Raw genomic sequence first — 17,461 nt, 5'->3', positions numbered from 1 at the left:
GAGATGAGGACAGAGGAAACATGCCAACTGAACCAGAACTTGAACGAGGAGTAGTTAGCTCATAGACAAGGAAACTAGAACTTGAACTCAGGTTTGGCTGACTCTCCAGTTCATGTTTTTCCCACTACCCTGTTATATGGTAGGTGTATCAAAGGATACTCATTGAATGAAAATGAATGAATGAATGAGTGAATGATACTTCTTCCAATGGAGAGAATGGCTGAAATCTCAGCCTAAACAATAACTTTGGTTTTAAAACCCCTACATTCTGACCAGTCGAGCTAATCAGCTAACGCACCCTAGGGAACTCCAGGAGGACTCTCTGGCAATAGGGCGGGTGGTTCTCAAAACATGGGGCCCTAATTCACTCCTATGTCTCTCCGAATTGGTTGGAGGTAAGATAGAGTCTAGAACAGAGGAGATGACCCCCCACTTTTGTCTACTCCACCTCCTCAAAAAACCCATTTAGTGCCCTGGGCTCTGCAGACAGAGGGAAAAGAAACGAAGACAAAAGTTCCTAGAGCTACAGCAAAGATTCCTCTAGAATCCCACACTAAACCTCTTTGGCTCCAAATAACTCTGGATAAGGAAAAAAGATCCTAATTCTCCTATACCCACCTCCTCTGAAATTTGGTTCTGGAAGGAGGAGAGTCTGGATCTCCAAGACTTGAAGATCAGAGTGATGTGCCCACATCCTCCAACGATTACATGAGACTGCCTGTCTCCTCCCACAACCTTCCGCCCCGCGGTGTTTGTGGAGCAGATGCCTTCCTGCCAGCAGCCCCCCTTCTGTACTTCCTGCTCCTTGGCCCAAGTCACTGCCTTGCGTCTCTGTAGGCTTGGCATACACATGCGGCAAGCTTGGAGCTTGTGTGTGCCATCATTTCACAATTCAAAAACCTCAAATAAGAGACAGGTGGTGGGATTCTCCCCGGGAATTAAAAGAAGGACTCCAAGCCCACACCCTCTGAGTCTGGCTGCCCAGTGAACAGCTCAGGGGTGGGCTGGCTAAGGCTACTGTTTCAGGAGTAAAACGCGGATTCCACACGACCCATACAAGGCTGTTTTTATCCTTTGGTCCCGGACTTCTGTACTCAGAATTTCCTCTTAGCCCTTTCCTATTCTTGAGGAAAGTCAAACTTATTTTGAACAATCAATAGAATCAATTTGTAGAAGGAGTCAGCTCAATAAAATTATGATCATTTCTTTAAGGAGGAAGGTATGAAATGGCCCTTGGAAAATCACAGACTCTTTGGTACCATTATGTGGATCAATTTGGGTCTCAAAACCCTTCCTCGCCTGCTTGGGAATCATGACTTATGATTCAGCTTCTCCACGATGGATTAATACAGGCTTGCAAATTTTGCAGCTGAGACAAAAGATCATAGCTATTTCCTTTACTTCAAGGAAATATTTAGGGTTCATCTCATAAGCCAGGGATCAACAAACTTTTTTCTGTAAAGGCCCAGAGAGTAAATGTTTTAGGCTTTGCAGGCCATAAGGCCTCAATCGTAACTATTCAAGTTGGCCTATGTAGCAGGAAAGAAACCATAGACAGCATGCAAATAAATGAGCACAGCTGCGTTCTAATAAAACTTTATTTACAAAAACAGGCAGCAGCCGGGATTTGGACCACACGCCATAACTTTCCAACCCCTGACATAAATCATTTGTTCTGTGCAGGAGTGTCAATTTAAGAAAGGAATGATGTTCAACGACACCCTTAGAAAGGAAGTTGCTACTCTGGTGCAAGAAAACTTTGAAACCTAGTTGTTCTACCATTACCTAAGTAACCTTGAATTATCAGCATCTGCATTTAACATGATACCCAGGTGACTTGTATATAGTACTTCTGGAGACCAACGTGTCTCAAACACCAATCAAATTACAGATTTTGAGGTCTGAGGACTAAGATTCTGTATTTTGAACAAGCTCCTGGGTGACGCTGATGCTGTCAGTGGATGATACTTCAATTAGCAAAGATCTATTTTAAACCATCCTCTACAAAACCCAATACTGGGGTGGAACATGGGAGCAGGTGGGTTCCAGCAGCCCACCACCACCTACTCAGTTCCGCTACCCCCAAACAGAATAACGCATGTATAATACTATGCTAAATGTTATGCAAAAGCGAAAATACCTGACAGAGACTCAGACCTCAACTAAGAGAGTCTCATCATCTTTAGAGGGGGGAAAAGCTCATATACATAAAAAGTTAATCAACATGAGAGGTTGTATGAATGTCTCTTATAAGACAACGAAACATCAGTGAGAAATCCTGACAAATGCTATGAATGGTTAGAAGGGAGACCCCAATCCCTCTCATTCATCATAAATGGAGGAGGAACCAGGAGCTCCACACCCCAGGAAGCAGGAACTTTGAGCAGGTTCAAGCGCAGGAGGAAATTCAGTGGACATTGCCAGCCAGGAACACTTAACATCATTCCTGCAGCCCACAGTCTCAGGCTGATGTAGACCTGAAATTTATACAATGTTATAAACCAATGTTACTGCAATAAACAAAAAATTAAAAAAAAAAGAAATTATAAGGCAATGAAAATTGAAACAATGGAAATAAGATTCTTGCTCGCAGCCCTAGATCTACTCTGACGGTAATACAGTTTGTTGCTTACCCTTAAACTGACTCTTCTAAGCTATGAAGACCAAATCAAAAACAAGACATTGAGACCTTAGAAAACACTGGCTCAAACTGTCTCATGCATATATACTTTAGGCCCCCAAATATTTCCCCCTGACGGTTTATTGTTATGAATAACAATAATTACATTAATAACTACCTTAAATCTGGTTCAGAACTGCTCCCACACTCAGCAAGAGGGGCATCGGAAATGAGTAAATCCAAAAGCAAAGTCATCTTTCCCTCCCAGAGCGTGTACCATGCAGATGCTGAATCCCTAAGATGGTGTCCAGATGTCTTAGCCCAGGCAGTGGTCAGAGCTCTCAACAATCTGGCACACTCTCTTTTCCAGCTTTATCTTCTGCTACTCCTCCACCCTACCCCTCTGCTCCCAGTAGATTGCTATTTCCTCCTTCCCTTCCACCTGCATGCCCAGTGTGGTCCTTGTTCACTGGTCACTCTGAGTCCTCGTTGACTAGTCAGCTCCACCGATAGTGACTGATGCACACTCCTCTCTATACGCTGAGTTCCTACCTAGCCTCCAAGGTTTGGCCCAAAGCCACCCCCTCCACAGTCAAGACATTTGTTAACTGACCATCCCAACTACAAGTGCTCTCTCCTTCCTTCAACCATTCATCACTCTCTTGATACACCCTTACCCTCCCTTGAGGTAGTTCTTTTTTGTTCCTTCCCTCTCCGACTAGCCGTGAGCAACTTAGGCTGGGATTATCTCATATTTGTATTTGTATCCTTTCAAGTCACTTCCAGAGTCCCTTACACATCACAGGTGCTCAATAAACATTGTTATTATTTTAGTAAGTAAAAATATCCAAAGTCCTTGGATCCTGTGAGCAAATAAGAGCATGTTGTCCTCCAACCCAACAGATTTTTTTCATATTACCATATGCTCTCAGCTTATGCTTTTCAGAATGTTTTTGGAACCCTGTTCATACAGAAATGTCTAAGTCAACCTTTGGCACAGCTTACCTCCCTTGCCCTTTGAAGGGCTTGTTTCCTCAGTTTCTAATAGGTTCTCTCCTCGCCTGTAGAGACACACCCACAATAGCCATGGCTCTCTGATTAGTTAGACACCGATCCTTATCTTGCCTTTTCTAAAATGATCCTGGCACATCCAATGTTCAAAATCTCAGACAATAAGGCTTATGCAGCAACATTATCAGAATGTCTCATTTATCTCAACCATAATCCATTTTGTAACAAGCACACGCCTCTGAGGTTTGTTCCTGTCACAGCCCCAACTTCCACCCATCCCCACTCCTACCCCCACCTCCAACACCCCAGGCTATGCTCTCTTCATGCTCTAGAAAACATGTCCTCCAGGACACATGAAACCAGAACCTCCCATCAAAGAGATTCATGAGAAACAGACCACTTGCAATGGGAAAAAGATAGTTTCACACTCATGAAGGAAAATCAAGTTACAGTTGGAAATACAAGGTTTTTCTTTAAAGGGGAAATTAATGTTGGCAGCATTCCTCATTGGAGTTGACCTCCAACAATGCTGAAAGAGCCATTTTGAGAGAGAGAGGGAAAGGAAGAAAGTGTGAGTGGCAAATGGAGAGAAGGAAATAGAGAAAGAGAGGGAGACAAAAAGATAAAAGGAGAGAGAAAACAGAACAGGAGGGAGACAGAGGGAAGAGGAGGTGGGAGGCAGAATAAGAGAATGAGGGTCAAAAGGATTAGGGAGCAAAGGGGAGAGGTGGAAGAGGAGAGAAAGAAGGGGGAAGAAAGGCAGAGGAAGATGCTTGCTGTACCGCTGGGTCTCACCAACTCAGGTCCCCAGTTCTGTGGCAATCTTGACAGCTCCCCTAAGAGCTCTAACATCCATGAGGGGACAGACTCTCCGCTGGCTTATTATGAACATTCAATGCTATGAAATCTATGCCAGAGTCCCCTCCGCCCAAAACAGATAACTGAACAGAATTTGGGGAGTTTAACTCCAAAAGCTCTTGTTAACTTTTTGCTCTCAGTATTCATTAAAGATGCAAAATTTTTAAAAAGTAGGTGAGCATACATACAGATTAAGCCTCATGTTCCAGAGTATATTAATAATGCCCCCTTTTCCTCACAAGTCTTCCAGTTTAGATGCTAAATTACTTTGTCTTTCTATTAATAAGAAACACAGGAAACTGAGACCTATTAAGTCTCTAAACAGACTGAAATACTTAGTTTCATCATTCTCAGAAAAGGAGTAAGCCTAGAATAGTGACCAGAAGAGATGAGGACTCTTTCCTGCGGGAGCCAAAGTACTTGAGATAGTTCTAGGCATAATACTATGATAGTGGGGGTGGGGAAAGGCACCCAGATTATGCTTCACAAGCCAAGGCTATATATAGCACATGCCTTGGATACTGAAATAATAATTTCTGGAAATAGTTGTTTACGTTTGGGTGGCAGGGGAAGAAAAGACCACAATGACAGTTTCTGAAAGGTAAAGCAGAATGATTCACAGATAAATAACGTTTGAGGAATCTCATGTAATAGAGAAAACCTGCAATAACTTCTGGTTAGTGGTTAAATGTAGCTATGAATTATTGATTCTGAAATGTACACTATGAAGGCTCAAGTTAAGACCTCATAGCTCTCCAGTATCAAGAGTCTACTGGAGAGAGGGAGTGAAGGAAAGGAGGAAGAAAGAGAGGGAGGGAGGGAAGGAGAGAGGGAGGGACGAAGGAAAGGAGGAAAGAAAGGGAAAGGAAATTAGTTTCAAGGCAATTTGTGGGAATAAGAGGATCCAAGATATTTTGTCACCACAAGAAGACTAAGGAGAAATGGGTGGGTGGGGGGGTCCCTAGATAGTAAACAGAAAGGAGTATATATTCCAACAAGCATCTTGACAGTGAGAAGAAATCTCCTGGGGAATGTGAGAAAATACTGCTTTATCTTCCTGCCCTCATCCTTCACTCCCAAGAACTCACAGGTCCACATATTTCACTCACTCATCCATTTATTCAGCAAGTTTTACAGAAGCCGTAATGGATATAATAAGTCTAAGTCAGGTCACTGGTTTCTCCCTGAGCATCTCCCATGTGCCAGACCCTGCATTAGATGCTGGAGATGCAGGAATGAAGGAGGTAGGGTTTCTGCCTTCAATGAGCTCCAGGCTGAGAATTCTGGAATTACTACAGATCTAGATTTGTTGGTGAGATTTGAGCTGCTGAAGGATGAACTGAGAAGTCCCACTGAGACCAGAATTCACCTATAGCAGACCACCTTGACATGTGCGAGTGCTTCCTAGTTTCCTCATGAAAGCTATGCAGTGTATCACACTTCTCTTTTGCCTTGAATCCCGAGCTAAGTATTGCATTTATCTGCAATAAGTATCCCTGGGCTAGGTTTTCTTGTACATTTAACTCCCCCAAATCTTATTACCAGACTCTGGTTCTAATATCCTGGTTTTAGTAGTTCTATTAAGTATTATTTTTCTCTAAGCCACCTCAAATTATTGCTGGAAGAAGGAAACTCACAAAAAAATTAATACATGAAATTACAATATTAGAAGAGACCTAGATCCAGGAACCCCAGAGATTCTGACAGGGCCTGTAGGGACAGGGAAGGCCTAGATATCCCCTAGGTCACTCGGAACAGACACTCTGAGCCAAGACACCCCAAGATTGGCCTCTAACCTGGGCTGGCCCTAACTGGATCCATGAACTGTGAAGAGGAAGCTGACATTCAACATCAGGTTTCCTAGACAGTAAAATACATGAGCTTCTCACTTGATCTCAGCTCAGACACAGAACCCAGGTGCTCAATTTTCCCTGTGACACCAGCCAGGGTGAGTGAGGGACTCCAGGGGAGCCACATTGGGAACAGGGGGTTTCCCCTCCTGCCATCACCCCCAACCTCATATGCTGACAGAGTGTCCATGACAGGCCCTACTTACATCAACAGGTGCAGAACATTCTCTGAGGAACGAGATCTTCAAGAACAGCTGGCCTCTGTTTCTCTTCAATTATTGCAGCTTCCTTGCTTCAAGCCACCAGCCTCGGAACTTCCTAGAGCATTGAACCCCAGACCGGTTGTAGATCTCCCTTTATGTAGGGGGAAAAAAGGGAAAACAATATTACATTGCAAACTTTTGCTTCATTCATGTTTTCTTTCCAACTTGACATTCCTGTCACTGCTATCAAACAGAAGCCTCCCAAGTACCCCAGGCAGTGAAGGAATTTGACAAATCCCAGAGGACCTCAAAGAGATTCTGTTTACGGGGGTAATACCTATTGATATTTATTGACTTATAAATTAAAGCTGAGAATTTTAAATTTATGATTTAGTAATTCATTAAAATAATAATTGCATGTTAACATAATTTTTTATAAAAAATAACTTTTTTCAAAAAATATTTAGTGCAAAGAGTGACTTTGTTTTACATTTTTGAAAATCTCTTTGATATCTGGCTTAATCAAACAAAGATTCTCATATCTGCTTCTGGATTCAATTTGTTGCAATATCATGTGTATTTAACTTCTGGAAAACTCCACCATACACTCACGTAAGAATGAGAGTGAAAAAAGCAAAAGCATCTTAGTACTATTAGGACAATAGTTTTGACCTTGTGGATCTCCCCGTTGTTAAGCAATGCATGACTGTACAGCAGAAAACCCAAGGTGAAATGTATAGTATGATAAGACTTGATTTTTTTAATTAAAAATAAACTATACATCCATATATTTTATAGCTGTGTAGGATGGTTCTAGAAGACTACTCAGGTAACTGATAACTAGTTGCATCTGAAGAAGGGAGTGACAGTCTGAGGTGGAAGAGAGACTGACTGTTGACTGTATGGAGCAGTGGTTCCACTGTTGTCTGGGGAACACTGAGAGTCCTTGAGACCCTGAGGACGCTGAGAAATGCGTCGTTAGGCAATTTCGTCATTGTGCGAACATCATAGAGTGTGTACTTACACAAACCTAGATGGTGTAGCCTACTACACACCTAGGCTATGTGGTACTAATCTTATGGGACCACTGTTGTATACACGGTCCGTCGTTGACTGAAACGTCGTTATGCGATGCATGACCGTATATGTTGGGGTAGTTGCATGTTAGCACGTGTAGTTATGTCATTCCTTCCCACAGATCCATTTTTTCTCACTGAATGGATATAACGACATATAACTCTAGTGCCACAGTGTTCATGTGGGTCGCTGAACAGCCACTGTAAATTGCCAATTTCTTCAGGGAAGGATACAGAACTTAATGGGAATAAAGTGGCCACACAGAGCAAGAACAGATGTCACATATATTAGTACATCTTTCCCCTGGCTTCTAGTTCCCTAACAAGGCATGCAGCTAAAGTCTTCGAATTTGAGAAAATATTCAAACTTGTGCTATACTACTGCCCTTTTATACTTGGGGCTCACCTCACTATTCCACAAAAACTTGTACTAACAATCTCTGTGCCTATTTTTACAGGAATGTTTACAAATATCAACCTCTCTTGAAATACTCACTATCATTAGTGTCACATATTGTGGAAGAGGAAAGCAGGATGAGGGTCCAAGTGTCCCCAAACAGTATTTCTGAAAACTATTTGCCTGTAGAACTAAGGTGGCAAAGGTTAACCCTGTTAGATCACAATTTTCCTGACATAGAAAACCAAAAGGAAACCTTCACCTAAAGGAAACCTTCACGTCATACAGCTAATTTGCTCAAATCACCTTGCATGCTTCAAACGCTAAAATTTATGCAGAGCATCTGGGTTCATTTTCTCACTCTGAGATTGACCAGCTGTGTAATCTGGGGGGGTTACTTGGCTTCTACTTATTTGTAAAAGAGATAATGAGACCTGTCTCACAAAGTTATTAAGAAGAATAATTATAATTGTGTATAAAATGTGCCTGCCACATAGTAGGTGCTCAGTGCTCAGTAATTGTTAGCTCCTTCCCTTTATTGCTCTATGAACAGATATAAGATATGAGACAGATGTGTCCTGGACTGAGCTGGCTTTTCAGGGAACCCTGGCAATCTAGTCTTTTAGGAAGTCTGGAGATATAGAAGACTGGGGCAAAAGAAGATGGTAGAGGACTTTTTTCCAACAAAAAGGAGTTTCATGAGACGTTTGTCATCTGTCTAATTCAAAATAAGAGGCACAGGTCGACTTTCTTCCTTTCTTCCTCACCAGGCCAGGAAAATGGGCACCAACAGTCCCTGCATTTCTGTTTCAGCTTTCTATCTGCCTCTGAAATTACATAGGCCAGTGTGGTTTGCATTTGTAGGTCCAGGGAAACTAGAGAAAATCCACGAGGTTTGGAGGAGCCCCCAAGGAGAGGATGAGGAAGAGATTTACTCCTGAACCATTCCCAGGAGTAGAATCCACATCTACAACAATTACAGGACAGATGTATTATGACCTCCATTTACAGATGAGGAAACTAAGGTTTGGAGACACTAAGTAAATTCCCCAAGGTAGCAGAGCTAACAAGGACAGGGTCAGAATTCAAAACCAGATCTGCCCTACTCCAAAGCCCAGGTTTGCAACCACATCATATGATGCTCCAACTAGAAAGGGTCCCAGCCCTGTCATGACTTAGTAAGGCCAGCCGGCTTCATAGAGATGGTCTCACAAGAAAGACAAATTATCCTCAGCTGTAAGTTAATGATTTCACTAACCCAATACTGTAACTAAAATCAAAATCAAAATTCTTCAGAAAATCATCCCTAAACTACACATAAAAGTAGAATGGAAGGACACTAAAACCCAGATTTTATTAGTTTTGGATTTGTAGATTATTTATTTTATTTTCTCAGTATTTGATTAGATTAAGATTAGTAGATTGTTTCATTTTATAGATTATTATTTTGAATAATAGATTAATAATTTAATACTAATTTATCCAACAAAGTTTCTAGCTTCCAGTATGTATTAAGTGCTATAGGTGCTAAAGATGAAGAAAACATGTTTCTTGGCCTCAAAGAAGATATAACGGCTATAACTATTCATTTGGGTTGGTGGGATAATCAGATAAAAAAAGAATAAGGTGGTAAAAGAAGGAGAAAGCAAGCCAGTGGAGTGTTCTGGAAAGACTTGTTGAAGGAGGGAGGAGGCATCATCTGAGCTGACTCTTGAAATATAAGTAGAATTTTGTCAGGTAGAAAAAGTGAAGACAAAAGTCTAAGACAAGGGAACAATTTGAACAGGCAAGTTATGGAATGAGGACATCAATAAATAGTGGCCAGAGGACAGGAACACCTCAGAAATTGAAGATAAAGCTGGAAGATGGGTGAGGCTGTGGGCGCTGGCAAGGAGTGAGCACAGGTGACCCAGGAAAAGCTTTGGAAGGGAGGGATGGCAGGTTCAGAGAGGCTCTATAAGGCTTAACCTGGCACGTGCGATGCTTTAGAGGAGAGACGAGCAGAGTGACCAATTAGAGCCTGACCTAGAATAACGACACAGGAAGGGAAAAGAAATAACGAGGAGGTATAATGATGACAATGTGGAGAGAATTGAGGATTGACCTGTGACTGGTTACAGCATGGCAGAACGAGGAGTCAAAGAAGCCTGAGTTTCCAGCCTGCCCGTGACCAGGACCATGTCACTATTAATGAGTCCTGCGAAAACTGGGAGAGGAGTCAGTTTGTAAGGGAAGATTGTGAGTTTGGTTCTGAACACAAGGAATTTGGTTTCCTTACAATTAGAACAGGTAAGCACTTTAAGTAGAGAAGTAGAAATTTGGCTCTGGCACTCAAGAGAGAGTTTGGTGTTAGAGACACATATTTGAACATCAAATATGTAGGGGCAATAATTGAAGTATGAGGCAGTTGACATGATCTAGGAAGAAGGGAGAGAAGAAAACTGAACACAGAACCTTGGCGCCCATCTCTATTGAGTGGGTGGAAGAACATCTCTGAGTAAGACCCAGGACAAATTAAAAATAGTTCTTCCACACAAAACATCAGGAGTCCCTGATCTAACCTAACTCCCTTATTTCACAGATGCAGAAAACCCAGGCCCATGGGATTAACTGTTTATGTAAGATAAATCAGTAGCAAAACAGCTGCTTAGTAGCAAAACTAAGACTAGATGGATGAAGTGACTCTTGGGAATTAGTATTGCCTTAGTAACTGGGAGAGCTGTATGTGCACCATAGGACATAGTTGGATTCAGAGAAGCCTAAGAGCAAACTAGAAACTTCATTCATCTCTGCTACATCAGTCCAGCACTGTCACTGTGCCCAACCATATAATCAGCTCAGGGGTTCAAGCCACATCTTATTCATCTTGTTGTCACTGTTTCTCTGCCCTCACTTTCCCCACCACTGTCTCCACCAGCAGTGTTATTACAGAGTAGATAAATCACAGATTATTTTCCTCGTCTGAATATGCACGTGATCACAGACTTTTGGAGTTGAAAGAACTTAAGAATTCATCTAGTATTAGCGTAATGTCTGTGGAAACAGATCTAGAGAAGTTCAATGAACAGATGACCCGTTAGAAGTAGAACCCTCACCCAAATTCCGGTCTCTTATTTTTTCCCATTACCCTACCAACCTTTAGTGCAAGAGACTTAGTTTTAAGACAAACTCTCTAGTCTCTAATTTCTCGAAATCTATGTTACGCAACTCTCTTCCCTCAAGATGCTTCTTTAAAAAAGAGCTCCATGGTCCAAAAAGTTTGTGGAGCACTATAAGCTACCCCTCTCTTGGACAGTCAGAGTGCTCATTACCATATTAAAGACCTTGGGAAGTCCTGCAGTGAAGAGACCTATCTAATTCTCTAAGAATATTTCCCAAACTTATTTGACCACAGAATTCTGGCCCTTGCCCTGTCCCTGTCGTTATCTATTTAAAAACCCACAGGTTTCCAAGGATTGTACTTTGGGAGACACCACTTTTGTCTAATTAGCAAGATTTCTTTGGCAGGTCCCAAGCAGAAGTGTCAATGCTGAGAGGTCTTCACTGTGAGAACCGGGTGGGGGAAGTGAAGAGAGACAGAGAAGGAAAGAGAAACAACAAACAGTCGGTCTCCTCCAGAGCCAACTGCTCCGCCAACAACAAAGGGTGAAAAAGCTATTTGAGAAATTTTGACTTAGCATCCTGGTTGTAAGCTTAAGGCACTAGTCTTCAGCTAAGAGTTCTTGTGGGAAAACGGGTTGCTAAGTACTCAAGTACTCCACATCAGCTGGTGTGTGAGTTTCACTCTGCTTCTGCCACCCCTCACCCGCCACCCTAGACCTACCCCTGGTTAGCAGCAATACTATCCCGTCAGTGTCCTTCAGGTTACTCCCACAGCCTCCCCAGCTTGTCCTTGCTCATTCCACCATCCTGGTCCAACCCCAATCACATCACATCTGGACAGCTAGAGCCGCCTTCTAACGAGTCTCCCTGACTTAACTCCTTCTCCCCTGCAGTTTACCTTACATGCTGCAGTCACATTAATCTTAAAACAACACTTCACCTGCTTTAAGATAAAGAAAAATGTTCAAGACTCCACAACATCCGAAGCTCTCCTTAATGTAATGAAACACATCTGTGCCATGCTGTTTCTCCAGGCTCCCCAGTGGAAATTTCCCACCACCCCAGGCTCCTGTCCTCACTGGTAACTGAGCTGGCCAGTCATAAGCAGGCTGACTGCCAAGCCTCTGCTCTCGCTGCTCTTTGCTTCCTGCCTATCCAATTCCATCCAGTTCTCACTCAACTTCCAACATCCAGCCCAAGACCCTTGACTGTCGAAACCCTTCTGTGCTCTCTCCACTTGTGGACACTGAGCAACTAGCCCCAAGTTTACTCGTGTTGCTCCTTTACTGTTTCCTGAATTTTCTTACTGATTATAAACTCAGGAAGAGAAAAGACTGTGCTTTATTAAGTTAAAGGTACCAGTAAGTACTCAAAAACACTCTTGCCGAATCAAGGAATGAATTCATATTGACCTCAGAACTGTGAGTTAAGCAGAAAACTTCACATCTACAAAACACTAGGGAAACTAACTCCTTTCTGGGCCTCAAAGGCGTTTAAACCTTTCTAGTTCAATTGATCTTAAGTTTAGAAAAAGGGAAGATTGATTCTTTCACATCCTGGAGTTTTCATTCTTTTTCTTGTGGACAGAGCTGTGCTTTCTGCCACCTTTGTAGGCTCCTTGCCATGCTTGGCCTCCAGGAGAGAGAGTCTAGACTGAGTATATTAAGTGATATTTAAACATGTATCTCTAAATTTTCCAAGGGTCTGGCCAAAAGAGTGTTCTTCCCAAGAACGTATTCTCAATTGACAATTGTTCCTTTCTTCATTCACCCTTTGAATTATTCGACAGACATTTAGTGAGCAAGTCCTCGAGATACAAAGGAGGATAAAAAATAATCACCATCCTTGAGGCACCCGCGACTGAATGCAGTTTTACTCAAAACATGATCAGAAGAACTACTGAAAAAGAATCACACGATGGAGGTTGTTAAAAAAATATAGGTTCCCTGGACACTGGACAGAAAATATCTTATTTACCAAATCTCAGGTGGAGCCTGGGATCTGCATTTTTAAAAAGCACTCCATGTGATTCTGATGCATACTGAAGTTTGAGACCCACTGGCCCAGTGGAAGAGACAGGCATATAAGGAGATAATTACAAAAGAGCGGTGCCTACTTGCAATAAAAGAGATATTCACAGGGTGTAACGGAGGTGCAAGGAGAGTAACGAAGCAGTGGTAAAAAGTTAGATGTTGCAAGGAGAAAGACCTAGGTTCAAATTCTCGTTCTGCCACTTACTTGCTATGTGATTGACCCTCTCTTAGTGTCATGTGTCCTCATATATAAAATATGAGAAATCCCCACTTTACACAATTATTATAAGGTTTCGATGAGATTACGTATATTAAACGGCTTAACATAAATTTTGGTACACAATGAACACTCATCACTCTGAAGTCATCATGATTATTATTTTTAATTATTAATGAAATTTAAAGGAAAGGGCAGATTGGGAAAGTTTCCCTTAAAAAAAATGGATGCTGAAGTTAGTTTTAAAGCCGCATGTCTCCAAGTATAAATACATTCCTGTGGTCCACAGCACACTTCTAGAATTTTTTAAATTTTATATCTTCAATTCTATAATTTGAAACTCTTAGTCCTAGCGGTAACCAAGTACTGTCGTGGAATTTCAGTACCTGCCATTTCATTTGTATATACGATTATACAAATGCCAAATGAAAGCCAGATCAAGTCAAGAACCAATCTAGAAACAGAAAATGGTGGGAGAGTTGAGTTATGGCATGGCATGGGGCAGTTTAATCTGCTCAGCCATAGGGGTCAATGTCACGTTCATGCTGCAAACAGATGTCTGATGCGGACTCTCTCTTTTTACATACCAACACCTACCAGTTTATAAGCCAAAACCTGAGGCATAAACACACAAAGCAGAACGGTTCTGTCCCTAATTCTATTAGTCATTGGATTAGATACCCATTTAGTAGCAATTTCAATAACACGACAATGCCAACCTCATCTTCAAGTGAATAGACCGTTAAACCAATTATTAAATGATACCTCATTAAACTGACATGTGACCATTGGCTACTGGCAGAGTTTTGGTTAAGTGTGAGATCTGATTTTCCTAAACTTGTAAACCCTTGAGGCTATTAATAACAATTTGTTTAACATACTTACACCAACAGGCATTTTCTGCATGAAATTATTAATTATCTTTAAATAACAGACCCAGATTAAACATGACCAGGTCCTAAGGCTACATGGGTCCACTCTGCCTATCTTTAACCTCCACACAAGTGATTAATTTCAACAAACCACATCATCTGACACATTAAAATAATGTTTTTAATTTATTTTATTGAGTTTATAGTTATGTTTAATTTCAATTATAAATTTGCTTTGGCTTGATATTGCAGAACTAAAGCATAAGAAGTGTTGCAATATTGTGATTTATAAAGAAGTATAGCATTCAGACAACCAAAATACATTTCTCGTATATTATATTTGATCTTCGTACACAGCTCCTGGCTCATAGAGCTCCCAAAACCCTTGGAATTTCCTGTGATGAGAGCCATAAAGGTGCCTTTTGTTAGGTTAATGAGGTGATTTTTGGACCCCACCTAAGGACGGGGGCTGGTTGTCAGGGAAACCAAAGATGTGATTAGAGGGGTAGAACTTGCAGTCCTATCCCACACCTCTGGGGAGAGGAGGAAGGCTGGAGGTTGAATCAATCACCAATGGCCAGTGATTTAATTAATCACCTTTATGTAATGAAGCCTCCATAAAAACCCAAAAGGACAGGGTTCGGAGAGCATCTGGGTTGGTGAACAAGTGGAGGTGCTAGGAGAGTGGTGCACCTGGAGAGGGCCTGGAAGCTCCATGCCCTTTCCCCACACCTTGCCCTATGCATCTCTTCCATCTGGCTGTTCTTGATTTATAGCCTTTTATAATAAACCAATGATCTAGTAAGTAAAATATTTCTCTGAGTTCTGTGTGTTAATCCAGCAAATTAATTGAATCCAAGGAGGGGGTCTTGGGAACTTCTGATTTATGGCCAGCTGGTCAAAAGTACAAGTAACAGCCTGGACTTGCAACTAGCATCTGAAGTCCAATAGGGAGTTGTGGGAACCTCCAATCTGTAGGCTGTTGGTCAGAAGTACAGGTAACAGCCTGGGCTTGCAACTGGTGGCTGAAGTAGTGGTAGGGTGGAGGGCACTCTTGTAGGACTGAACCCTTAACCTGTGAAATCTGATGCTATTTCTGGATGCGTAGTGTCAGAATTGAGTTGAATTGTAGGACACCCAGCTGATGTCCCAAGAATTGTTTGGTGTTGTGTGGGAAACTCCCCCCAAGACACACACACGTGAAAATTGGGTCCAGGAACCTAATTTAAGTGTATACTTCATTTTATGCTGGTACACCTTTTAATAATGTCCAAATAATTGATCATTTTAAGGAGCTGAAAAAATTTTCCCTATAAAATGGTCCATATATTTTTCAGGTTTGAGTAACATCAAATTAGATACTCCTGAAGGAAGTTTCTTAGAGAGCGGAGTCTATTCTGTCTCCCTTGAAAAAGCCTGCCCCTACCTTTTCACCAAGAGTAAGCAGCAAAGAATCTGCTCCTTCAGAAACCCATGACTAAAGCCACCCCTGCAGCATATCTGCTCTACACAGCCTTTGACAGCTGTTTCATTGACTTCCCAATGCACCCTCCATCAGCATTAGCAAAGCTATTATTCTAGGGTTGGGGGGTGGGAGTCAAGAGAGTACTTCTTTGAATGTGGAAAATCATTTGCCTTACCCTTGAAGCCATTTACCTGGCCTTAAGAAGTGGAGTTAATGGTGACAGTGGGAATTACTGAGTTCTGATGAAAGGAAAAGACATGGGTCTAGATATCTTAATGCTTTGTCACCACTTTCATCTAACCCTCATTTATTCACAAGAAAATGTTTTAACACCCCATGATCCATGGGGTGGATATTTTTCCCTAATGTCTACTGCTGAATCATGCAATGGTAACTATAATAACCTCCTCATCCTAAGGATGGATTTGAACGTATTTTTGAATGGCGTCATAGTACTTCTCCCTACAGCTCTGAGGAACTGTGGCTGAGTAAATTCAGGAACAAGTTGTGGATGGCATAGTCTATGTGCCTACAAAGGGCTGAATTAAGACCTTCAGAGCCTCCAAGCACTGAAAATATTATAGCACCTTCCCCAACCCCACCCCACCATGTATTTTGTTATTAAAAAAATGGAAAAATGTAGAATTAACTGTAAGAACGTTCAATAAAGTTCCTATTTTTTTTCATTATGACTATTTTAATACTTTTATGGAACACCAAATATCAACTTATTTCCAAAAGAAATTGGAGGTACCCCTGCTAGTGCCTTAAACACCTTTGTGTAAAGCAACATCGTAAGTGTGTCCAGGGTTTTCACATGCATCATTTCACTTGAAACTAAGACTCATTTGTTACATATGGTCTGCAGATAACAAATATGGAGCCATTTTTACGGTGTCAAACTCTTTTTTTCCTATTTAACTGCCCAATACCTTCTTTGCCCTAACCCTGCCCAACTCAAATGAGAACTTAGATCAGTGATTCAAGACTTAGCTGTGAAAGTGAATATGGGGGTACAGGTGCTGGTACAGACAGTGATTAGCATAATTGAACTGGAAAATGTAGAAATTTTACATTGCCCTTTACAGATGATAAAATTGAAGTGCAGATAGGTTAAAAAATATAGTTGCACAAAGTCCAACTTCTAGTAGGTGGCAAATTGAAAATGAAAATCTCACCCTGTTGACCCCTGGCCCATCACTCTTTCTACCATACCATGATTGTAAGTGAGAATGTTTGTATGTTGCATTAGTTAAAACAACTTAAGTGACTATTCTTTCAAGCGATAGTTATTATGATTTGAATATGACAAAAAGATTTCCCAAGTATCTGCTACTAACCTGTTGGATTAGTTTTTCTCACTAATTTTTAAAGTTTCTGCTTCCATTAGCTTTATTAAATAAAATAATATTATTAAAGTTTAGAATACAATAGCCATACTTATCCAAAAAGCAAAATCAATAATTTTAAAATATAAATTATTAATTTTGTTATGTATATAATATATAACAAATATATATATAAATGTCCGTGATTATAACTATATTACAAAGTCTGCCTTCAGATAAGAAAGAAATAGCCAGGATGAAATCAGAGTGTTGGGAATTTTGGATTTGGGGGTTTTATTTTTTGGAGCAGCTTTCCTTTCATGCAAAATTGAGCAGAAAGTAGAGAGTTCCCATACACCCCCACACGCACACTCACGACCTCCCTCACTGTCAACATCCTGCACCACAGTGGCACATTTGTTACAATCG

The 17,461-nt window shown here is 41.3% G+C and overlaps 1 protein-coding gene across 1 annotated transcript in view; it reads right to left on the bottom strand.

The window, feature by feature from the left end:
• The window catches only part of DDR2 (discoidin domain receptor tyrosine kinase 2), a 152,205-nt gene that overhangs the window by 123,199 nt on the left and 11,545 nt on the right, over positions 1-17,461 (bottom strand). The window contains exon 2 of the mRNA XM_058539706.1: positions 6,546-6,693. The gene's annotated coding sequence lies outside the window, so the exon portion shown is untranslated. The remainder of the gene's footprint in view (positions 1-6,545; positions 6,694-17,461) is intronic.

This window comes from Diceros bicornis, chromosome 4 (genome assembly GCF_020826845.1).
Source record: "Diceros bicornis minor isolate mBicDic1 chromosome 4, mDicBic1.mat.cur, whole genome shotgun sequence".
Classification (NCBI taxonomy): domain Eukaryota; kingdom Metazoa; phylum Chordata; class Mammalia; order Perissodactyla; family Rhinocerotidae; genus Diceros; species Diceros bicornis.
The sequence above is the reverse complement of the archived record's forward strand: the minus strand, read 5'-3'. Positions and strand labels throughout refer to the sequence as shown.